Source organism: Zingiber officinale, chromosome 4B (assembly GCF_018446385.1).
Source record: "Zingiber officinale cultivar Zhangliang chromosome 4B, Zo_v1.1, whole genome shotgun sequence".
NCBI classification, from domain to species: domain Eukaryota; kingdom Viridiplantae; phylum Streptophyta; class Magnoliopsida; order Zingiberales; family Zingiberaceae; genus Zingiber; species Zingiber officinale.
In genome coordinates, this window is record NC_055993.1 from 86,909,994 (window position 1) to 86,936,505 (window position 26,512).

At 38.8% G+C, this 26,512-nt stretch overlaps 2 long non-coding RNA genes across 2 annotated transcripts; both read left to right on the forward strand.

Moving 5' to 3' along the window:
* Positions 1 to 1,682: 1,682 nt before the first annotated feature.
* LOC121977682 lies at positions 1,683 to 2,070 on the forward strand. Its single transcript, XR_006110999.1, has 3 exons — positions 1,683 to 1,751; positions 1,831 to 1,919; positions 2,004 to 2,070. It is a non-coding gene; the product is annotated as an uncharacterized LOC121977682 (long non-coding RNA).
* Positions 2,071 to 9,384: 7,314 nt separating this feature from the next.
* On the forward strand, positions 9,385 to 9,772 carry LOC121977684. Its single transcript, XR_006111000.1, has 3 exons — positions 9,385 to 9,453; positions 9,533 to 9,621; positions 9,706 to 9,772. It is a non-coding gene; the product is annotated as an uncharacterized LOC121977684 (long non-coding RNA).
* The last annotated feature ends 16,740 nt before the right edge of the window (positions 9,773 to 26,512 follow it).

The window sequence follows — 26,512 nt, forward strand, 5'->3', positions numbered from 1 at the left end:
ACTGACCATCGGAGTCTCAAATATCTGTTCACTCAGAAGGAACTTAATCTTCGACCGAGGAGATAGATGGAGTTCCTGAAGGATTATGATTGTACCATTAGCTATCACCTGGGAAAAGCTAATGTGGTTACCGATGCACTTAGCTAGAGGTCCAGAGGGACTTTAGCTTGCCACCGAGTTGTGGTCATAGATTTGATTCAGGATTTCTCTGAGTTAGACATTGAGGAGCAGGGACATACAGAGCAGGGTATTCTTGTTACCATAGTTGCTCAGTCGTCGATCAGGACGAGAATCCGAGAGACCCAGTTGTTGGGACCTCATAGGGCTCAACGTGAGGCAGAGTTGGTCCGTATTATCAGACGGAGGATGTCAAAAGCATAAGACTGCCAGAAGAGTTATGCTGACCCGAGTCGGAGACACCTTGAGTTCTCCATTTGCGGCTATATATTTCTGCGAGTTTCGCCCACGAAAGGGGTGAAGAGATTTGACCTCAGAGGTAAGCCAGCTCCGCGGTACATTGGACCTTTCCAGATCTCGGAAAGGATTGGAGCAGTAGCTTACAGATTGGCACTACCACCGTCCCTATCAGGTGTGCACGATGTATTCCACGTATCGATGCTGAGGAGATACGTGCCCGACCCGACACATGTGCTGGCAGATATTCCAGTTCCCCTTCAGCCTGATGCTACTTATGAGGAGGTTCCGGTACGGATTCTTGACCGGAAAGAGCGTCAGTTGCGGAACAAGACTATCCGGCTGGTTAAAGTCGGATGGCAGCATCATTCGGATGAGGATGCTACTTGGGAGCTCGAGGATACGATCTGAGCTCGATACCCCCATCTTTTCACTTGAGGTATGTGATTTTGTTTACCGTTCAGCATTTATTATTGTTATTTGTTATTAGTACATGCTGATGGTAGATGCTGAAATTTGGGGACCAAATTTTTTTATTAGTGAGGGAGAATGTAAAATACCGGAAAAATGACGAATATTAATAAGGGAATTTTTCAGAATTTTTGGACATTTTTCGGGAATTTTTCGGAGCTCGTACGGACGAGTTGACGGGGATAAAAACGGGACTCGGAAAAGCCTATTCGGGCTACCCCATTTAAGTGAGAAAAAGTTGATTTTTTTACTTTTTCTTTTTAAATTCCTTTTCTTTATTCTCCTCACCGAAAACTCTTCTCCCTACCCGAGCCTTCTCCTCTTCTTCTCTCACGCCCGACGCCGGCCCTAACCGCCGGCCGGCGGTCTCTTCCTCCCCGAAACCCGAAGCCATTGCCTCTTCCCTTCTTCTCTCCCCCACGCGTGCCTGCCGAGCCTCACCCGACGACTCCACAGCCCGACGGCTGTGCCCTAATCGCCGACACACCCCTCGGTGCCCTAGCCACCCGGCGTCGCCGATCGCCTTCTTCTCTTTTTCCCTCGCTGTGGAGATTCCGGAGCCACCACAGCCGACGGCCGAGCCTCTCTGCCGATTGGGTCCCCTGTGATCTTGCGCCGCGTTGTCACCCACATGACTGGAACAGTGTGTCCACCCCACGAGCCAAGTTCTTCCTCTGTGTGCCACTGCCGAGAGCGAGCGATGTCGAGTCATGCCCTAGACTTGGTTCACCGCCGCTCTAGCGAGTTGGTCTTCAACCAAAGGCAAAACTCCAAGCTCTAGTGGCTTCACCGTGACATATGCCTCACCATCGGATCTTCCTGCTTCACCACTAGCTGTCGGCAGAGAGAAAACAAGAAGGTATCGGGTAAGTAAGGTTTATTGGATTTGGATTTCAGATTTGGTACAGGATGTTGTGCTCACCGGGTGGATGTCTGTGGTTGTAGAATCAGTGTAGCTCCGGCCAAGAATTTGCGACAGTAGGTATTTTCAGCTAGCAATTTCCAGCAGCAACCTCCCTGCTGTGAGGATTGAGGTAAGGTGTAACTTGATTGGAAATTCTGTATGTTTAAGAATGTGGATTAATTACTGTTTTGGTTTGTTCGTTTTGTTCCAGCAGCAATTTATCTTTGCTGGCTGTAAACAATCCTAATTGGGTAACAACTTTGTGACTTCCAGCAGCGGTTGAATTGAGGTAAGGTTTATGATTTTGATCTTTGTGTTAGATTATTGCTAGTTGTGTTAGCAATAATTATTGATTTAGGTTTAGAAGTTGTATAGCGGTGTAGTTGGGGTTAATGAAACTAACCCTAACTGGTCAGTGGATTAGAAATTAGTTTATCTATTTGTTTATAATTAAATTAGTTAAACTGTGGGATTTAACACAGGACTTTGACGCGAGACGAGTATCTCGGAGTCAGATTGGACCTTTCTATTTTCGGAGGCGGGTACTTTTGACTTATGTCATTTGATATGCTTAGTAATTAAATTAACATGTTGTATTAATTGTGTTTCTTATCTGTTTCGGTTAATCACTACCCAAATCTTACATGCTTGATTGATTGATTGGTTTTGCATCTCAGGTATATTTTACCTGTTTATACATGCTTATAGGGGTAGTGATATACCATGTTTCACCATGTTCAGGACCTAGGTTTTATACCTTCTGTATACCTTTGGATTGTTTTGGATCCGTTGACCTTTGATGCATTTTTATATATATGTGGATTAGGGCAGGATATTCTTGTGGTTAGTGTCATGCACCATTTGCATGATTGCATGCTGTGCGATAGTCCGCTCCATTATTGTTGAGCACATCGCCAGTTACATGGATCTGCACACACCACCACTCATGGGTTAGTGGTCGATTCAGGCTGAGTGTGTTGCAGCAGGGACTCTGTTAGGCACCGCTGGTCCGCTCATGGGTAGTGTGACACAACGTGTTATACGGCAGGGATTCCTTCCCGTCTTTGAGTACCGGGAGATGAGAGCATTGCGCTCCCCCATCTATGATTTGGGGTAGGAGGATAGGTGTACTCCGACAGCATCCCGTCCACTCGGTCACTCATCAGGAGTAGTGACGACAGAGTGCACGGTTGTCACAGCCCTACCCACTCGGCCTCACTTTTGTATGAGATGATCGACTGGCGTCAGGGGTGACCAGGACGCATCATTGGCATCATATGCATGATGCATTTATTGCTTGTGTTTGTGTTTGCTGCATTTATATGCTGCATATTGTTTGGATACCTATGTTTGACATGCATACAGGATTTCCTTATCCCTCGGACTGTTTGACCTTATACTCAGGACCTGGTTAGTACAGTATTCTCCTGTTTATTTCAGATGCATTCTTATCTTTCTTATCAGGAGACTGTACGCATGATTAGTGCTAGGTGTTGTTTCTTTACTTTGCATATCAACTGCTGAGTGTTGGACTCACCCCGCCTCCATTGTTGATATTTTCAGGTTGATGCTGTCAGGAGGGAGTTCCAGTCGCTAGTCCTCATTGCACGTAGTGCTGGTCCTGCAGACCTCCAGGATATGTTTGGTTTTCTTTGGTTTCTTTCTGTTCTAGACTGTTTGAACTCGTTATATTCTGGATTTATTTGCTTATGGATATGATATAGATTTTATTATATCGATGGATTTGGATTTGGTTTTTATTCTACTACATGCCTGCCTGGATGGCAGAAGAGGTGAGTTCGTCGGTTTTGAGCTTTACGAGTGTAGTTGAGTAGGGTGGTTTTTGAGTCAGAGTATTATTACTGCGTGGTTGTGTCAGCCAGAGGCTGAATATATATATAAATTGCGTGGTGATTGATTTTTATTATTTTATGATTTTAGCCGCCTGTGGCTGAGTATTTAGTGCTTGTAGAAAATTTTTGATTGTCCGCCGTACAGGGGAGATGCTGTCGAAATTTTCTCGGACAGGGACTCTTCTGGGGGCGTGACAATTTAGTGGTATCAAAGAACAGGTATACGATCTTTTGTTTTCGTATTTTTGATGTTTGGGATAACCTGATACCAATTTATTTATTTGGTATCAGAGCGTCAAGTTTGGCGATACTTGTTGGATTTTTGTATTATGGATTTTCGAGATTTATCTGATACCAATTCATTGGTATCAGAGCGGGTTATGATACCTGCTTTTGGTGTTCTGGAGATTTATCGGATACCTGTTGTTGGTATTCTGGATATTTGGTTAGCCAGGTTTGCGAGTCAAACTGGGTATTTTCGGATTTTCGATATGGTTATGTTTCGGATTTATATGGATTTCCGGCGATTTTCTTGTTCGGAATTTTGAGGTCAGAAGTTGGGGACCGGACAGCGATGGAACATCTCTAGACGCCAAATAGGTATGATGTTTATTTTATGATAGTTAAGACAGGTATTAGCATTCTTTATTTAGTACCTGTCTGGTTGCTGTAGCACATATTACTTGTGATGGGTTAGCCATTGAGGATGGTTGACCTTAATAGAGATAAAGGATTATAATCTCTGGTGATATTTCTTATCATACCATCAGTAGTGTTAGCTTCTGTTACTACTTGTAGGAGATGGAGGCACATACTAGCCTCTGCTATTGTTAGCTGGGTAGTGTATGATACCTACATATTCCTGTTGACTTAGCCAGGAGAGTTTTATACTCATATCTTTTGGATATTAGGGTACCAGGTACGATGGAAATTGATCATTGGGGGTTACCATGTTTGATCATTGTTGAGAATGATTTGAGGTTGAGGGATATTGTGAGATCAGATATTATGATATGTTGATTTCTAATGATTTATGAGAGTAAATGTTATGTGGTTGTCTGATGATCTATTACTGGATATTTGTTTTGATGATCTATTAGTGGATAACTATTTTGATGATCTATTATTTGGGTTGTCATTGATGGTGACATAGTGAGTGTCATGTATGATATTCACAGGTTTGATGATTATAATTCGTGATCAGATTATAAATTGGGTGCTAGAGAGTTTATGGTTTAGAGTGCCTATGAGATTTTAATAAATCTGGTTAGTTGTAGTTAGTTAACAAGATGATAAAATTGATGTTTACTTTCTCTGATATTGGACTATGTTGATAAATAATGATTTGATGTTTTGAATGTTAACTTGCTCTCATGGGGAGTAGAGACTTATTCATCTGATATTATATGGGCTGATATTTTTGAGGATAAAAAAATGAGAGTGTCTTGATGTTCTTGAATTCTGACTTTGTCTTTTGGGTCGTATACATTTATACATATGGTATTATGTGGGTTGACATTCTCTAGTTTGAGTTGATGTAATTAGTGTTGAATTGACCCATGAACTGATTTAGTTTTGTTGGTTGATCAGTAGAGGATTTCCATACTCTATTTTTTAGAGGTTCGAACCTTTAGGTTGTTTGTGCTTAGTTATGTATCTAGAGCACCTTTGAGTACATGTTTTGTACTGACGTGGGAAGGATTGATTTAGTCAGAAATCATTTTCAGCTTGGATAGTTTATAAAGGATCGATGTATCCTATTCCATGAAGACTTTGACCGTGGACTGTATATACCTGGTTGGATAACTTAGAGGGTGCATTGGAATATGCGACCCCGCTGATGTAAGGAAGTGTAGAGCTAATTGCTTAACACTTATGGGATACAATCGTTACTAGTGTAAACTGGAAGAGTACATTTGGATTTATGATAAAAAAATTTCCCATTGGATATAGTCTTGGTAGTGTATGACATTGACTGGCAATGTTATACCACGGTGTGTATATTTTTCTTGTCCGATACCAGTTTCCTTTGAACCTAGAGTAGGGTTGTTACTGGATGATTAGGCTGCTTTATTTTGGGTTGCCTTTGATTGATGTATTCATGCTTGATACATATGCATGAATTTTGTTTAGATATACCGGTAACCCATGAGTGTTGGTAGCATAAGGTTGGTCTCTTTGATTGAGCTGGTATGCTGATTTTGCATGTATATCATGATTGTTTTGAGTTGTAGGAGTCCTGTGGTAGCCGGTCCATTTGCAAGTAGTATATGTATCCATGTTCTGATATGGTTTGGAAGTTCCTTGTGGATCATAAATATGTAGTTCGGTGTATGTATCTGGAGGTATTATTGAAGATATCTTGTTGATTAAATCCGAGATGTAGTATAAGTACATCGGTGGTGTTTTGATGGAGGCATTTTGTCGATTTAATCTGAGTTGTGATATGTACATATGTGTTTGGTGTGGTATCTGATGTAACTTTTTGATTATGTTTGATTTGTGAGTGCACCTGGGTTTAGTATGCTTTATTGGAAGTATATGTTGGTTATACTCTTGACATAGGTGAAGTTATGTCATGTGAGTGTTGTTTGAGGTGTATTGTTGATTTTACCTACATTGATTTTGCACACGTGTTCGGTATGTATTGTTGGAGGTATTATACTGAATATATCTGAGTTGTGAGTATGTTCGGTGTATAATAATTGGAGGATTTTGCTGATCATACATATGTTGTGTGAGCATGTGTGCTAGGTGTATATATTGGTAGCAGTATGATGATTCTACTTATATTGAATGCAGAATGTGGAGTGACTGCATTATGTCATTTGTTGGATTAACCCATCAATTAATTTTCCTATCAGTGGATGACCCACTAGGATGCTGATAGAGTTGATGATGGATTTGATTAGTTACTAGGTTGTTATAGCCTAGGCTAACCACAGTGAATTGTGGTAGGGAGATCTTGTACAGCCTTTAGCTGGATAGTTAGGTACCTTGGGGTACTTATGTATTATTTTGTGGTGGAGCGTTGCTCCCACATATCACGGATTGCTCGTAACGGAGCATTGCTCCTATATTTATTGCAGATACATATTTCAGATTATTTGTGGTGGAGTGTTGCTCCCACATATTGAGGATTTATTGTGGTAGAGCGTTGCTCCCACATATGTGGTGTTTCCTGTGATGGAGCGTTGCTCTCACCCTGGAGGATTTATTCTTTGGTGATTTATGTTATTGATGATCAGATTTTTTCGATTTATTATCGGAGATCTTATGGATAGGAATGTCTGTGATACGGACATTATGTGTCTTGGTTTTTGCCATATAGGCTTACAGTGCCTTAGATGTTTTCAGGGACTCGATGATCCTGGTATGTCGAGGATGTTTTTATAGGTGTCCATTATCTTTGTGGACGATGTTGTGATCTATTACGGATCCGAGGTGAGTCACGTACACTACCTTTGCATAGATCTAGAGATGATTCGACGAGAACATCTATATGTGATTATCAGTAGTGCTGGTTTGGATTGTCTTTTGTTATGATGTTTGGGACACACGGCCACCGGTAGTGTACCGTGGTTCCACAGGAGATAGAGGTTGTTACCGTTGGGAGCAGCCGAAATCAGTGTAGGAGATCCGCAGTCTTTTGTGACTCGCAGGATATTACAGACCTTTCGTCGAGGGTTTCTTCCGCATAGCTATGCTACTTTCACGCGTGACCATGAAAGACGTGAAGTTTACTTGGACTGAGGATTGCAAGACCAGCTTCTAGGAGCTGAAGCGGAGACTAGTGTCGGCTTTGATTTTTGGTTTTTACCTTCGGAAGAGGACGAATTTGTCCTCTACACCGACGCGTCTCTAGAGGGTATAGGTGCTGTTCTGGTGCAGCACGGTAGAGTATTCTTTTATGCTTCTTGATAGTTGAGGGAGCCTGAGAAGAAAATACTCAGTTCATGATCTGGAGTTGGCCGCTGTTATTTTTGCCCTGAAGATTTGGCGGCAGTACCTGTATGATGTTACATTGAGATTCTCACTGACCATCGGAGTCTCAAATATCTGTTCACTCAGAAGGAACTTAATCTTCGACCGAGGAGATAGATGGAGTTCCTGAAGGATTATGATTGTACCATTAGCTATCACCTGGGAAAAGCTAATGTGGTTACCGATGCACTTAGCTAGAGGTCCAGAGGGACTTTAGCTTGCCACCGAGTTGTGGTCATAGATTTGATTCAGGATTTTTCTGAGTTAGACATTGAGGAGCAGGGACATACAGAGCAGGGTATTCGTGTTACCATAGTTGCTCAGTCGTCGATCAAGACGAGAATCCGAGAGACCCAGTTGTTGGGACCTCATAGGGCTCAACGTGAGGCAGAGTTGGTCCGTATTATCAGACGGAGGATGTCAAAAGCATAAGACTGCCAGAAGAGTTATGCTGACCCGAGTCGGAGACACCTTGAGTTCTCCATTTGCGGCTATATATTTCTGCGAGTTTCGCCCACGAAAGGGGTGAAGAGATTTGACCTCAGAGGTAAACCAGCTCCGCGGTACATTGGACCTTTCCAGATCTCGGAAAGGATTGGAGCAGTAGCTTACAGATTGGCACTACCACCGTCCCTATCAGGTGTGCACGATGTATTCCACGTATCGATGCTGAGGAGATACGTGCCCGACCCGACACATGTGCTGGCAGATATTCCAGTTCCCCTTCAGCCTGATGCTACTTATGAGGAGGTTCCGGTACGGATTCTTGACCGGAAAGAGCGTCAGTTGCGGAACAAGACTATCCGGCTGGTTAAAGTCGGATGGCAGCATCATTCGGATGAGGATGCTACTTGGGAGCTCGAGGATACGATCTGAGCTCGATACCCCCATCTTTTCACTTGAGGTATGTGATTTTGTTTACCGTTCAACATTTATTATTGTTATTTGTTATTAGTACATGCTGATGGTAGATACTGAAATTTGGGGACCAAATTTTTTATTAGTGGGGGAGAATGTAAAATACCGGAAAAATGACGAATATTAATAAGGGAATTTTTCGGAATTTTTGGACATTTTTCGGGAATTTTTCGGAGCTCGTACGGACGAGTTGACGGGGATAAAAACGGGACCCGGAAAAGCCTATTCGGGCTACCCCATTTAAGTGAGAAAAAGTTGATTTTTTTACTTTTTCTTTTTAAATTCCTTTTCTTTATTCTCCTCACCGAAAACTCTTCTCCCTACCCGAGCCTTCTCCTCTTCTTCTCTCACGCCCGACGCCGGCCCTAACCGCCGGCCGGCGGTCTCTTCCTCCCCGAAACCCGAAGCCATTGCCTCTTCCCTTCTTCTCTCCCCCACGCGTGCCTGCCGAGCCTCACCCGACGACTCCACAGCCCGACGGCTGTGCCCTAATCGCCGACACACCCCTCGGTGCCCTAGCCACCCGGCGTCGCCGATCGCCTTCTTCTCTTTTTCCCTCGCTGTGGAGATTCCGGAGCCACCACAGCCGACGGCCGAGCCTCTCTGCCGATTGGGTCGTGCCCTAGTACTGCCGGCCTCCCCTGTGATCTTGCGCCGCCGTTGTCACCCACAGCCGACTGGAACAGTGTGTCCACCCCGCCGAGCCAAGTTCTTCCTCTGTGTGCCACTGCCGAGAGCGAGCAGTATCGAGTCATGCCCTAGACTTGGTTCACCGCCGCTCTAGCGAGTTGGTCTTCAACCAAAGGCAAAACTCCAAGCTCTAGTGGCTTCACCGTGACATATGCCTCACCATCGGATCTTCCTGCTTCACCACTAGCTGTCGGCAGAGAGAAAACAAGAAGGTATCGGGTAAGTAAGGTTTATTGGATTTGGATTTCAGATTTGGTACAGGATGTTGTGCTCACCGGGTGGATGTCTGTGGTTGTAGAATCAGTGTAGCTCCGGCCAAGAATTTGCGACAGTAGGTATTTTCAGCTAGCAATTTCCAGCAGCAACCTCCCTGCTGTGAGGATTGAGGTAAGGTGTAACTTGATTGGAAATTCTGTATGTTTAAGAATGTGGATTAATTACTGTTTTGGTTTGTTCGTTTTGTTCCAGCAGCAATTTATCTTTGCTGGCTGTAAACAATCCTAATTGGGTAACAACTTTGTGACTTCCAGCAGCGGTTGAATTGAGGTAAGGTTTATGATTTTGATCTTTGTGTTAGATTATTGCTAGTTGTGTTAGCAATAATTATTGATTTAGGTTTAGAAGTTGTATAGCGGTGTAGTTGGGGTTAATGAAACTAACCCTAACTGGTCAATGGATTAGAAATTAGTTTATCTATTTGTTTATAATTAAATTAGTTAAACTGTGATTTAACACAGGACTTTGACGCGAGACGAGTATCTCGGAGTCGATTGGACCTTTCTATTTTCGGAGGCGGGTACTTTTGACTTATGTCATTTGATATGCTTAGTAATTAAATTAACATGTTGTATTAATTGTGTTTCTTATCTGTTTGTTAATCACTACCCAAATCTTACATGCTTGATTGATTGATTGGTTTTGCATCTCGGTATATTTTACTGTTTATACATGCTTATAGGGGTAGTGATATACCATGTTTCACCATGTTCAGGACCTAGGTTTTATACCTTCATATACCTTTGGATTTGATCCGTTGACCTTTGATGCATTTTATATATATGTGGATTAGGCGGGATATTCTTGTGGTTAGTGTCATGCACCATTTGCATGATTGCATCCTGTTAGTCCGCCCATTATTGTTGAGCACATCGCTGATTACATGGATTCGCACACACCACCACTCATGGGTTAGTGGTCGATTCAGCCGAGTGTGTTGCAGGGACTCTCTTAGGCACCGTTGGTCCGCTCATGGGTAGTGTGACACAACGTGTTATCCTACACGGATTCCTCCCCGTCTTTGAGTACCAGGAGTTGAGAGCATTTCGCTCCCCCATCTATGATTTGGGGTAGGAGGATAGGTGTACTCCGACAGCATCCCGTCCACTCGGTCACTCATCAGGAGTAGTGACGACAGAGTGCACGGTTGTCACAGCCCTACCCACTCGGCCTCACTTTTGTATGAGATGATCGACTGGCGTCAGGGGTGACCAGGACGCATCATTGGCATCATATGCATGATGCATTTATTGCTTGTGTTTGTGTTTGCTGCATTTATATGCTGCATATTGTTTGGATACCTATGTTTGACATGCATACAGGATTTCCTTATCCCTCGGACTGTTTGACCTTATACTCAGGACCTGGTTAGTACAGTATTCTCCTGTTTATTTCAGATGCATTCTTATCTTTCTTATCAGGAGACTGTACGCATGATTAGTGCTAGGTGTTGTTTCTTTACTTTGCATATCAACTGTACCTGCTGAGTGTTGGACTCACCCCGCCTCCATTGTTGATATTTTCAGGTTGATGCTGTCAGGAGGGAGTTCCAGTCGCTAGTCCTCATTGCACGTAGTGCTGGTCCTGCAGACCTCCAGGATATGTTTGGTTTTCTTTGGTTTCTTTCTGTTCTAGACTGTTTGAACTCGTTATATTCTGGATTTATTTGCTTATGGATATGATATAGATTTTATTATATCGATGGATTTGGATTTGGTTTTTATTCTACTACATGCCTGCCTGGATGGCAGAAGAGGTGAGTTCGTCGATTTTGAGCTTTACGAGTGTAGTTGAGTAGGGTGGTTTTTGAGTCAGAGTATTATTACTGCGTGGTTGTGTCAGCCAGAGGCTGAATATATATATAAACTGCGTGGTGATTGATTTTTATTATTTTATGATTCCAGCCGCCTGTGGCTGAGTATTTAGTGCTTGTAGAAAATTTTTGATTGTCCGCCGTACAGGGGAGATGCTGTCGAAATTTTCTCGGACAGGGACTCTTCTGGGGGCGTGACAGGAAAACTGGACGGGCCGGGAAGCGGGAGTCCAGCAGAAAGTCCGAAAGCTTCGAATGCTGAGCAAAAGTCCAGTCGATCTGGAGGATCGCATTGGCAACAGGTAAATCTCCTGAGTGGAGTAGGTGAGGACGCGTTCCCCGTAGAGGAAACAGTAGGCGTCGGGTCGACCTAGGGTTTCTGGTTGGAAATCCGAAGTCAGACCCGGACAGTCTGATAACTGTCGATTATATCACTTATAATATGTCTGTGCTAACTTTGTTTTGCAAGGTTTTATGTTTGGGACTAACACATTTTACAGGAACAAAGAAGCACATTTGACCTCGGATGAACAGTGTCCGAGGTGCCTCTATCGGGCTTGGAGGCGCCTCGGGTGCAAGCCGAAGCCAGCTGTCCAGAGGAGCTAGAGGCGCCTCGGAGGAAGCTGAAGGCGCTTTGGACCAGGCGTTGGAGGTGCCTTGGACCAGCCTTGAGGTGCCTTCAATGAGATAAGGCGCGACCAGATCAGAGCTGATCCACGCTTGCGACTCGGCGGCCTGGAGGCGCCTCCAGCACTGTTTAAAAGGGGGGTCGAGGCAGAGGCTTAGAACATCAATTCTAAAGTTGTTATTCATCAATGTGCTGCTCAGAAAATGACCCGGCGAAGCTACAACGAGTTTTCGACAACCCAAAGCTACAAGTTTTCCTCTTTATGTCGTCGGTATAAGTTACTGTAGTACTTTCAATTGTAATCTCTTCCTGTACCGAATTTGCGATTTGATAGTGAATTGCCCACAGTAATTGCTCAACGAGCGAGGGCCTTGGAGTAGGTGTCGCCCAAGACTCCGAACCAAGTAAAAACACTTGGTCTTTTTCTGTGTTTGTTTTTATTGTTATTTTCGCTGCATTACACTCAAACGCTTTACAAATTCGAATCGAACGAAATGGTCATGAGCGCTATTCACCCCCCCCCCCCTTTAGTGCTTCTCGATCCAACAGATCGAACGGTGGATAATCAGCAAGTTGATCAGACTAGATAAGCTAGTGAGGATAGAGGAATCAATCAACCAACGACGGGATCAATTGATCGAACGAAGATCTTATCTGAAATGGCAACATCTAGATGGAAAGCCAAGCCAATACAGAAAGATTAGTTGACTGATTAGGGTGAATCAATTGATTGATAAAAGTTAAGTCACGAACAGTGATGCCGAGATCAATGGATCAGATCAGGCTCAACTTGACTATAAAAGGAGGCCTCGACCAACACTTCAGGACAACAAATTCTCACGATCTCTCTATTGTATCCTACTTAAAAGACAAGTCAACAAAGCCATAACGTTGCTCCGATGACCGAAAGCTCAAAACTCCAACTCTCCAAGTCGTTGGTATAATTTGAATTTATAGCATTTAATCTCTGATTCAATTGTACTTGTACTTATCTTTGTAATTCTATGGATTGATAGTGAATTACCCAAAGTAAACACTCAACGAGTGTGAGTCTTGGAGTAGGAGTAGGAGTTGTCAAAGACTCCAAACCAAGTAAAACCAAAAGTATCAACATTTCTTTTATTTATTCTACTGCGTTTTACTATATACGATTGTTTTACATGAAAAGTGTGAAAAAACCACAAATACTATTCAACTCCCCTCTAGTGCAATGATCCTACAATGAAATCATGATTCGAAGTGAATATATCATATCAAAAGGTATACTATGTATGTGTGAAAGCTATAAATAAGGCGGTAGCTGATTTCGATAAGAATTATGGTGATATCTCTAGATAATTTTGTGAGCTAAAATATAGAGACCTAGATACATATGTTGCATTAAAAAGAAATGGTGATAAATTTTAACATTGTTTTTGGGCTTTTGGTGCACGTGGGAAAGTTTTTCGAACGTATTTTCATAAATTAATTAGAATTGATACAATACATCTGAGTGATAAGTATCCTAGTGTATTATTGATGGTCACAACAGTAGATGGTAATGGAAACTTTCTTCTAATTTTCTTTGCAATTGTTGAGGTTGAGTGTAACTCTATATGCGAGTGATTTCTAAATCATCTAAAGATATTCCTTGTAGTTGATCCATCAAATATGATAATTATATCTGATAGACATCGTGAAATATTATCTGTAATGAGTAAAGTTTACTCTACTATTCACCATGGATTATGTTGTCATCACCTATCTTGTAATATAGTTACAGATACTCATGATAGACTTGTATTAGGATTCTTTTAGACTACAGCTAGAGCAAATGCAATTCCTCAAAGATCAAATTATATAGACTATATAGAGATACATGTATATGCTTATAAATGGTTGCAAAATATAAAACCTACAAAATGGGCAAATGCACATTTCCCTTGTAGAAGAACTCAATGTTGATCATGAATTGTTCTGAATGCATGAATGCATTGTCCAAGAAGACTCGAGAACTCCCAATTATAGTACTAATAAATGGCATAAGGAGGAAGGTTGAATAATCATTTTATAATCATAGCGAGCTAGTGTCTAATCTTGCAAGAGTATTGACATCATTAACTATGAAAGATATTGAAACTAGGAGACAAAAAAATTGGGTATTATACAGTTTATCCATATAACAGAACAAAAATAAAGGTACAAACTTTATTATTATCCTATATAGCTAACATAGAGTATTGTAAATGTGATTGCAGTGAATTTCAGATTTCAAGACTTCCTTGCTCACATTCTATTATAGTGTGTTTATACAAAAACATGGACCCGTATAAGTATTGTGAGTATTATTTCTTATTTAAAACTTAGAAAAATACTTACATGGATTATATTTATCCATGTAGAAGTAAGCAATATTGGTTAATAGGTGGGCACAAGTGTATTATTTTAACACCTAGTAGCCTTGTGTAACCGGGAACATGGAAGAAGGTGAGGATTTCATACAAACACACAAGAAAGGTTAAAAATAAGTGTAGTAGGTGAAAATAATTAGGCCATAATAAAAGATAATGTAGAATGCCTCCAGCAAGTTGATACATGTATTGGTGTTCTTTTGTAATAGCTCTTAATTTTTGTATGTATTTGGCACACAAGTGTTAGAGCAATCGATGTACCCTTAGGTTCTGATATTTGGACAAAGGGTTTAAGTTAGAGTTTGCATATGTATTTATGCTTTGTTAAGTGTGCAAGTGCAGGCACAAGGAAAGACCAAGTATGATCTTGGCCAAGGTGAAATCCAAGCATGGGAGTCTTGGCAGTGTATTATTAGGATGTATACTATAAGCCTAGTTTTTGTATGAACATCTGTTTTGAAATATTTTGAAATGAGAATCACTTTAGTCAAATGTATGCATTTTATATTTATATATATGTCAATGCAGTTGTCCATTTAATTTATATTGTAGATAACATGGTGTGTGGTGCCACACAGAAGATTATGTTATCAGTTCCTTATAAATTATAAATAGTAGCTCACAACCAAGATGGATTGGGACAAACCATTGGAATGGTTGTAGTGTAATTTGGTATTAGTCTGTCTTGACTATAAAATTACACTAGTACACTATGTGTATTGAGTAGGACCGCCTGAGGTTGTTCGATTTATACCGACTACATAAAAGAATAGAACCTCTGTTATTATGGATGTGCGCCCTCTTAATCCCTATATAATAACAAGTACGTATACTTAGTAGCTATTTCTTTAACTTATCAATAGGTGAGATTTATTCGTTAAATCAATAGGGTCGATAAGTTGGGAGATAGTATTATTTATATGGTGTGTTGTTGATTATAGAAGGAATCTGTGTCCTAATTATTTAGGTTGATGATGTCCCCTTGAGGAGCTCATAAGGATTATTATGTAAATCCTGTAGGTGGACTTAGTTCGGCATGATAATAAAGTTGAATGGTACTACTCTTGGACTCAGATGTTAATTAACTGAGTTGTCAGTAACTCATTTAATTAATGGACATACGATATCTTAAACACGGAGAGATTAACACACTCATAATAAGAAGGAGCACATATTGTAATATGAGATTGGTGTGGTAGTTCAATAATAACTCTTTAGTGGTATGAGTTATTATTAATGGACTTGAGTTGGTGTTCGGGACAAACACGGGAAACCCAAGCCCATCAGGAGGCCTAAACCAATTCCTCCTCTAGATCCCTGTTGTAGCCTCTATATATATAAAACCTCGCATCCACCCATCCATAACCGGGTTTGGTTTAACTTGGTTTGGTTTAACTTAACTTGGTTTGGTTTAACTTAACTTGGGTTGGTCTAACTTAACTTGGTTTGGTTTAACTTAACTTGGTTTAATTTAACTTAACTTAGTTTGGTTTAACATAGTTTGTTTAGATTTTTTCTAAACAAAATTTTATTAATTTTTCTTTCCTTGTAACCGACGGCAAGTCTATAAAAAGGAGTAGGATGTGGCCCCTAAAACCTAATTTTCTAATTCTCCACAATCCTCTTCTCTCCTTGTGGTTGGCGCCCCTCTTCCCTTGCTAGGGTCGACGCCCCTCCTCACCTTGCTAGGGCCACCACTCCTCACCTTGTTAGGGTCGCCCCTTCCTCACCTTGCAAGGGTCGCTCCCTCCTCTCCTTGCTTAGGGTCGGCGCCCCCCTTCCTCTCCTAGCTAGGGTCAACGCCCCTTCCTAGCAATCCATTGGTGACCGACGGCTTGAAGAAGAGGAAGAAGATTAGAAGGTGCCCCATCCTAGAGCCTCCTTTTATAGCCGGCGGTTTGCAAATCGAGAAGAGAAGGAGGGTGGTGTTGTCTTGGTAGATCGTCGCCCACACAACGTCCAAGAAGAGGAGAGGAATATGGAAGAAGATCAAGAGGTCTTTAGCTACAAAGAAAAGGTACAACTAGTTCTTTAATTCCACTACGTATCTAGTTTTATTTTCTTTGTATCGATTTTGAATACCAACACAAGAGGCCAGCGATCTTGTACTTCGATCAAGGTGTGCTTTGATCCATCAAGAACTTGCTTGATTGATCAAACACATGTCTGATCGAACATGCGGGCTGCTAGGAATAGTTCTGTACTTGTACAATTTTTGTACGGGAAAATTTAAACAGAACGGAATTCCAGCGCCTTCATATATGTCCAAACTTGAGGCTTGGTTGTGTAAGTCCAAGTGTGACTTGGCAAGGTGAAGACCCGAAGTGAGGGGCTCTTGGCAAGGATGAAGTCCTGGAATGAGAAGCTCTTGGCAAGTGAAGTCTTGGGAGCAAGGAGCTTCTTGGCAAGGATGAAGACCCAGAGGCAAGGAGCCTCTTGGAAAAGAAAGACCTGACAACAAGAATAAGGCCAAAGGAATCTCTTAAAGGTAAGACCTAAAGGATGGGGAAGCATCCGAGGGACACAAAGCTGATGTAGGAGGATAGAAGGCAAGGTCAAGGTTGTGCGGGTGAGAACAAGTGCATGAGTGATTGTACTCAAGGGTAAAACCTTAAGTTAGGGTTTATCAGTCGACTAGTATATGTCTCAGTCAACTGGTGGTTGAGAACCAACAAACTCAAAATGAAATTTCAGAGTTTGTGGTTCTAGAATTACCAGTCGACTAGTAAAGTTACCAGCCAACTAGGAGCAAACAAAATGCTTCTGTTTGCTTAACCCATGAAGACTAGTCGACTGATCCATGGTGAGCAGTCGACTAGAATCAAGCCGTTAGGTTGTAACGGTCAAATTTCACAGAGGCTAGTTGACTGGTGGCGGAAATACAACTTGGGTGTTTCCTTCCAAGTTCTATATAATGGAACTCAGATTGGCTTTTTTGGTGACGAAATATGAGGTGGTTAACTGATAAGGTCATTTTTACCGTGAAAAGATATCAAAAGAATTTAAGTACTAAATCCTTCTAACTACACTAATGCAGTATAAAAATAACTCAAGTTGTCTCCCAATGATAGGATGGTAATTTAGGATAGTTTATTATTCATATTTTTGAGTTTTTGATATAGAAATAGGGGTTTGGATTTTGATTCTAAACCCTCTAGCTGATGATCAAGGCCCCAACAACAAGCCTATCATTGTGATAAATACATATAAGTATATTTTGCTAAATATATTCGGATGTGTATTTTGATTAACATAGCATTACTTTTAAAAATGTTGATTTACATTTAAATATCTCAATATTATGTTGTATATGTTTCTATATTCATATATTTTTTATGTAGAAATATAAATTGTGTGTGTTGGTACATGTGCATTAGAATGTTTTGGATGCAACTAGAATGTTTGAAAAATGGATTATAGGCATTTGCTATTCAGACGATCTAATGACTTGTTATTAGATTGTGTAAACTTGTTATATTGTATTGTTCTAAATTGTTATGTTGCGTTGTTTAAATTATTTTTATATTGGATTGTTATTATATTGTGTAAAATTTGTGTGTTGTGGTGTGTAAACTTATTGTATTGTATTGTTCTAAATTGTTCTTGGATTAAATTGTTATTGGATTTTATAAAATTATCGTGTTGTGTTATTGAATTGGATTATTTTGACATGTTCTAAATTGTTCTTCTTATTGTTGATATCGCATATAATTTGTCTCTTGTAAATTAACATTCTGTATGTTATAAAATATTTGTATGGCAATTATTTTATCTTAATCTATGTTGATGTTGAATTCCTATTAAGATTTAATGAGTACTTTTGTAAAATGGTCTTCATATTTGAATAAAATGATACATTTATTAAATGATTATAAAAAGTAACCGAATTGTGTTCAAAAAATTACTATTCATAATATGTTGTATCACAATGATGTTTGAGAGCATGGATATACTCAAGACATTTGTCCGAGTACATAAGATCTGTTTTCATATTAATTCGAGATCATTTAGTCAATCAACCAATTTTAGTCAAAATTGACTTATGCACCTTAGCAATTCTATACATAAAAAATTTTATATCATAAGAAAGGGAAAAGCTTAATAATCTCAAACATGGTGTGTTTGAGTGATCATTATTGTCGTATCATGTATATTGAGCTTCTGACATTATTTCTTGTACTCAAATCATGTTTTAAAAAAATTAATGCTCTCGATATAATGTATCACAGTGAAGTTTGAGGGCATAGATACATTAATGACGACAACCCAAGTACATAGAATCTGGTTCCATGTCAATCTGATATCATTTGGTCTATCAATCAGTTTTGATCAAAATCGACTGATGGATCTTAGCTATTCAAAAAATAAAAAAAATTTATATAGTAAGAAAGAGGGCAACTCAAAGATCTCGAATATGGCGCGTTTAAGTGATTATCATTTTCGTATCATTTATATTGAGCTTCTAACATCATTTTTCATGCCCAATTTGTATTTAAAATTCGATGCTCTTGATATGGTGTATCACAATGATGTTTAAGAGTATGAATACATTCAGGACCCTAGGCCAAGTACATAGGACATGATCCCATGTCAATCCGATGTTGTTTGGTTTATCAGTCGATTTTTGTCAAAAATTGGCTAATAGACCTTAACAATTCTATACATAAAAAATTTTATATTGTAAGAAAGAGGGAAGCTCAAAGATCTAAAATATGGTGTGTTTGAGTGATTGCCATCGTCATATCATTTATATTAAGCTTCCGACATCATTTCTCATGCTCGAATCGTATTAAAAAAATCATTACTTTTGATAAGTTGTATCACAATAATGTTTGAGGGCATAGATACATTTAGAACACCTGTCCAAACATATATGCCCTGATCTTATGTCAATCCAAGGTCGTTTGGTCCATCATCCAATTTTGGTCCAAACGACTGATGGATCTTAATAATTCTAAAAATATATCATAAAAAAGAGCAAAGATCAAGGATCTCAAATATTATGTGTTTGAGTTATAATCATTGTTGTATTATTTCTATTGAGATTCCAACATTATTTTTTGTCCATGAATCATGTTTAAAAAATTGTTGCTCTCTATATATGTATCATAATGATGTTTGAGGGCATAAATACATTCAAGACACTAATCCGAGCATATAAAATTTGATATCATATCAATCCGAGGTCATTTGATTCATCAATCGATTTTTTACAAAATCGACTAAAATGCACAATATCGCATCGATCCATTGATACGTTGTATCAATATATTTGAATGAATATTCATGATCATAGAAGATATTTTAATCGATTGCTATATTTTAACAATCAATTAAATTTATTGTTCATGTTCATTTTAATCGATTGTTATACTGTAATAATATATTAAATTTATAATTTTTTATCACAAAAAAATTTTTAATCGATTGTTATACTGTAACCATTAATTAAATTTATTATTCATCATTACTAGAGGTTTTTTAATATATTATTATTATTATTAACAATTGATTAAGGATACATCAAGAGCACAAGTTTGAATCAATTTCTATTCGTTTGGTTTGGGATGACTGGGGAAGCATTCATTTTTTTCCCATGCTTCGGAAAATCATGTGACGTGAACGAGGAGTAAAAAAAAGTATCATACAGATAATTTTTAAAGTTATGTACGTCATTTCGATAATAGACAAAGTCACGTACACGCTTTGGTAATTCAAATCCACATCATAATACTATTGAGATTTATTTAATTTAGTCTTTTTTTTTTGTCTCACATGAAAAATAATAGATAATATTTTATCTCGGAGTTAAAAAATAATATCATACTATTTTTTTTAAATCAACACAACATGTGAAAATAATAAAAAATGATTAAATTAAACGAGATACAAAGGATATTGATGAGCATTAAAATAATAAGACATTTTGAAAAGCTAATTTTATTTTATTACTATTTTATATTATTTTTCTATTTTAAGAAATCAATTACCTGCTTGAGCCCCACGCCGGAGCCCGGAGCCCCACGAACCGCCGGTTGTGTTGCTTCTCCGAGGCTGCCCGACGCTGATTGCTGTCTGCATGGCGATCTCTATGCGAGGCCTTTCTCACGCCTCCATACTTCAGCTCGTCGTTTCTCCAGCCTTCGTCTCCGCGACCTAACTGGAAGCCGTTTTCCGTTCGGTGCTCCACGAGCTGCACCCCACCGCAAGGATCTCTCCCTCATTCCTCGTCAGCTATTTCTTCATCGAATCGCAGCATCGCAGTTGGCTGTCTCATAGCTTCCACCTCTGTGCCCCCACCGTCGGAGTCGCCCCAAAGTCCCGCCATGCCAACACTTCGCCGAAATTATCCTTCGTCGCATGAGGTAAACATTGAAAAATATTCATCATTCTTTCTTGGCTCCTTTGTAATCTTATCATAATTACCTGTTAATGCTTTCTTCTCCATATTTCAAGATATTTATGAGGATAAATTCTCTGAAGGGAAAAAAAGCCTTGTTACTTATGATACTTGAGTTCTTTCTTCCTGTGCAGACACACAACAAAGGATTAGCACATAAATCAAAATTGACTACTCACGTATTGGAGGAGGGTGCCGTGGAAGAGTTTGACTTTCTGTGTGTGATTTAGATTTTCATAGGATCAAATTCCAATTGGGTACGTGAATTTGAAAGACCAAATTTCTTAAAGGAGTTTACGCATGCTTGATTTGTATTCAGTTTAAATTGTCTGAAATTTCATTCTTAGTATGATTGGATTTGTTTAGGCTCGGATTAGTACTAGCAGCCTTAGGAAAAATGTGAGGAGATACATGTGAGGAGAACCTTTTTTCTATCTTTATGATTGGATTTCATTTTGCTTGGACAATTAGAGGTCAATTTGGGATTAGATATATGTGAGGAGAACCTTTTTTCTATCTTTATGATTAATCTCAATACAATTATGCTATCGATTAATCTATTGTTGATTGGGATTATGTTGAGGTGTGTGGTTGATAGATGATGAGTGGCACCAAATTTGTTTAGGTCAATGACAAATACCATATGGTTTTCATGAGGTTAAAAAGATTATGCTCCCATTGTTAAAAGAATGAACAAAGAGGGTTGGCTAACTATACAATTTTCCTAATCAATGTCATTATTATATATGTAACTTTTATTGTGAAAAGAGTTGTTACTCTACAATTGATACTTGGTGCAAGGCTAAAGAGTGTGAACTATACAAATTCACAATTCATTTGATTAAATGAATGAAGTGGCTTTGGTGCACACAAAGGCCTCACCATTTAAGAAATAGCTATAAAAATAAAGCACTACATTGTTATTTCTAATACCAATGCAAACACTCTCAACATCTATCGAAACATACACCTTATAAATAATTTTTCCCTGGGATATTTGGATTATTTCTCAACTTAGAAAGAGTACAAGTGTGATCATCCTTCATCAAAGAAATTATATTTGTTGACGAATGACGGATGTTACTTTCAATGAGCAAACGCCTTAACTTCACCACACCTTATCTTCAGGGAGAGAATTTCATGCTAGAAGAGAAGGATGGAGATTTCTTGATTGACTTGTCATTACTTCTAATATCTAAGTGCATGTCAAATCCTATGTCCGACTCTGTGCATGAAAATTTTAACTCTGTCATTGTGAATATGAGACTTGACCATACATACCTGAAGAAGAAGATGGTTGTCAACAAACTACTGCAAGTTCAAGAATCTTACTCAGATCCTAAAAAAGATGTCAAGAATACATTTTTTTGCAACGAGAACTAGAGGAAAAAATTTACGTGGAGGTCCGACAAGGATATAAAAATATTTCGAAAGCTCATACTATATGAAAGCCTTATATAGACTTAAACAATCACCATGGGCATGATTTGCGAGAATTTTGAGTGCCATGGGATAAAGACCAAGTCAAGAGGATGACAAATTGTTTATTAAACTTGTTCCTAGGGGGAGTCACAATGCTTTTAGAATATGTTAATGATATGACAGTAATAGAAAATGATGTGGCTCACTCGCACTTTTTTATCTCTCAATAGAAATAACTTACAAATCTCCTTAAAGAAACAGGTAAGACAAGAGACAGCATGCAAGTCAGCAAGCACTCCAATAGACCTAAATATAGACTTGGAATGGTAGAAAAAAATGTTGCAGTGAATAAGGAAATGTATCAATGGTTGATAGGAAAAGTTATTTATCTATCTCACACACCGCCAGACATAACATATGCTATAAGTGTGATTATTCAATTCATGCATAACTTAAAAGAAGTTTGTCTGCAAGCAACTCACAGAGTATTAGGGTATCTCAAAAGAATACTAAAAAAATTATTGAATATTTTGTTTGAAAGAAATGAAGGTGCTAGAGGTATATACGAATGCCGATGATGCTAGCTCAATGGTTAATAGGGTTAATGATAGGATATTACAACCCTTCTTGGTGGTCACCTTGTGACATGGAGGAACAAGAAACAACATGTGGTAGTACAATCTAGTGGAGAGGTAAAATTCCGAGCAATGACTCAGGGTATGTGTGAATTACTTTGTTTTGGTTAAAGATTATCTTAGAAGATTTGAAGATTAAGTGGGACGATCCAATGAGACTTTACTGTGATAATAGTTCTGTGATTAGCATAGTTTACAATTTTGAACAATATGATCAAACAAAGCACATCAAATTCAATAAACAGTTTATCAAGTAGACTCTCAAGCTATTTACTAGTTTGAGAGTGAGTGTGAAACAATATTTTGTAACCATATATAGGCTGAAAATATTCCATAAATTATGGGATATGATAGCATCACTAGTTTCGTAAAACTTTTTAGTTTTTTTTTAAAAGAAACAATGTTAGAATTATTTCAGTCATTTTATGAAGAATAAGTTATATTATCAATCTATAGGATCCCAAGTATTAGAAAAGTTGAGTTAATATAATTTTCAATTTACAGCATAGATTATTAATGATGTTGTTTAGGTTTGATATGAAAGTTGATAATCTTTTGATGTTACTATGCATCATCATCAAGTCATGTTTGCCCTCATTAGGTTAGCTACAAGAATCTTATCTCTTAATAAACTAGTACTATTCAATTTAATTAAAGTTTTTAGGTATAAAATAGTTGATATTAAACTCATATTATGGAAAGAATTGATGTCTCCAAATTGTATTACATTCAGAATGGGAATACCCATTATATACAAAATTACAATAGAAGAGAAAATAGGAAACTAATAGCGAATAGGATACTAATTATTCTGTATATAGAAAATTAATATCTTTTTAACTACATTCGTTGATTTCCTACTCTGTGCTCACAACTGTTACTGTTCATAGTTGTTCAAATTGTCACAGCTATTCAACACAACTATTTATTCGGTACAAGCAGTGAAAACTATTCACAGCTGTTCGACACTCCCTCTCAAGCTAAGGAATATATCTTTTCCATTCCTAACTTAACTATAAGATCATGAAATCTAGAACAGTCCCTTGTTAGTACTTCATCCAATTGTAGTTCTAAAGAGACATCTGACATACATACTAATTCTTTCTCCAATTTTTCCTCGATAAAATGTCTATTAATTTCAATATGCTTAGTCCGATCATGTTGAATAGCATTATGAACAATATTGATAGCTGACTCATTATCACAATAGAGTTTCATGGAGTATTCCCATTTGATTTTCAAATCATCCAGAATAATCTTCAACCAGAGTAGTTCACATAATCTAATGACCCTAAATTCTGATTCTGCAAATGATCTTGCCACCACATTTTACTTCTTGCTCTATGTCACAGGATTACCTCCAAGGAAAGTACAATATCGTGTAGTTGATCTTTTATCCACTAGAGAACCTGCATAATCTGCATTTGTGTAAGTTTCTAAAGCTAGCGTCTCATTTTTCTTTAACAAAATTCCCTTTCCCGGATTGCCTTTCAAGTAATGTAATACTCGGTAAGTAGCATGAAGGTGAGATTCTCTTGGATCATGCATGAATTGGCTGATTACACTTACAACATATGCTATGTCTGGACGAGTGTGAGCAAGGTATATGAGCCCACCAACCAATCTCTGATTCATTTTTTTTGTCCACAGTTGGTTCTTTCTTAGCTTATCCTATATCGTGATTTGGATCCATTGGACTAAAAATCGGTTTACACCTAATCTTCCCTGTTTCAGCTAACATATTATCACATACTTCTGTTGAGAAATAAAAATTCCTTTGGTAGAGTATGCTACCTCAATACCAAGGAAGTACTTCAATTTGCCCAGTTCCTTTATTTTAAACTCTATCAATTTCTGCTTTAGATCATGTTTGCCTTTTCATCATTTCTAGTTAGAATGATATCATCTACATAGACTAGAAGAGTCGTCACCTTCCCTGTAGTTAAGTGCTTAACGAAGAGAGTCTTGCCCCTTTGGCTTTGGTTATACCTAGACTTCTTCATGACTTTTGCAAATCTTCCAAATCATGCTTTAGGAGATTGTTTTAGACCATAAAGAGCCTTCCTCAATTTACATACTCTGTTACCAGTATCCCCTACAAATCCTGGTGGGAGGTTCATATAAATTTCTTCATCTAAATCTCCATGGAGAAATGCATTTTTTACATCATACTGAAGGAGTTGCCAGTTGAAGTGTACAGTCAAAGATAGTAGAACAGTATTCATTTTTGCAACTAGAGCTAGAGTCTTTTGATAATCTGCTCTATAAGTCTGAGTATAACCTTTTGCTACCAACTTAGCTTTATATCTCTCAAGAGATCTATCTGCTTTATATTTTAATATAAAAATCCACTTACAATCAACAATGTTTTTCCCGCTTCTCAACAACCTCCCATGTCTTATTCTTTTCTAATGCATCTATTTCCTCTCTCATGGCATCCCTCCATTCTCGTTTTGACAATACCTCAGAAATAGTATTGGGAATAGTCATGGTATTTAGACTCGCAATGAATCTTTTGTGGGTTGGTGATAGATGTTTAACAGAAACATAGTGAGATAGAGGGTAGAGAGGGTGGTTGGTGCATTTTCTAGTCTTTTCTAATAACAATGGGAATGTCAAGGCTATCTGTTAGGTCAGTGGATGATTTAGTAGGTTGTAAAGGTGGGCCAGATCTTACCATGATCCCAATATCAGGGTTGGAGGTTTGTGGTTGAGCTTCTTGGACTTGTATCGCTTCTGGAGCAACCTTTCTCCTTGAATACATTTGAGGAATGCTTGGAGTATCATAAGAAACACTGGATGGAAAGGAAGATAGAGGTGACTTATTAGATGGAATAGGAATAGGAATAGAAGGTGATTCGGTATGGACTTGAGTAGGAGGAAGACCAAGAGCATTAATGAGTTCAAATAACTCTAAAGTGCTATTTTCTGTCACTGAAATCTACCCCTGAGGATGGGAGAAGAATGAGGTATGTTCAAAGAAGGTAACATCAGCCAAGATGTAAAACTTTTGAGATGAAGGGTGGTAACGCTTGTACCCTTTTTGAGTGGATGAGTATCCAAGGAAGACACATTTGATGGCACGAGAGTATTGTTTACCTTGTAGTGGACTATGGATATGGACCAAAGCAATGCACCCAAAAATTCTAGGAGTAAGTCCATTTGTGGTTCAGAAATGAGGATAAAATCGTTGAGGAGTTGCATGAGACTCTTGTTATCTAAGACACGTGAGGGAAGTCTGTCACGCCCCCAGAGGAGTCCCTACCGAAAATTTTTGACAGCATCTCCCCTGTACAGGTGACAATCTGAGGCATAACATACATACAAAATACATCAGCCACATACGGCTGGAATATATACACCACCACGCAGTTATATAATCAACCCACTAGGTTGAAACAAGAATAAACACAACCACGCAGTTATATATATATTAAACAACCCACACGACCGAAGTAAAACACAGCGGAAATCACAAATAACGATCACAAAATCACAATACGACCAACTGTGAGCCGGCTCGGCTTGACACGACAACCACCACATCAAACCAAATACAAGATACTACAAAGCCAAACTCCATATAAAAGATACAAGTACACAAATAAGTACAAAACCAAAATAAAGCGTATAGAAGCACTAACGGTACGGGAAGCTCGGTGTGACATGGGACTGACGGACAGGATCTCCAGGCGACTCCATACATCCTTTACC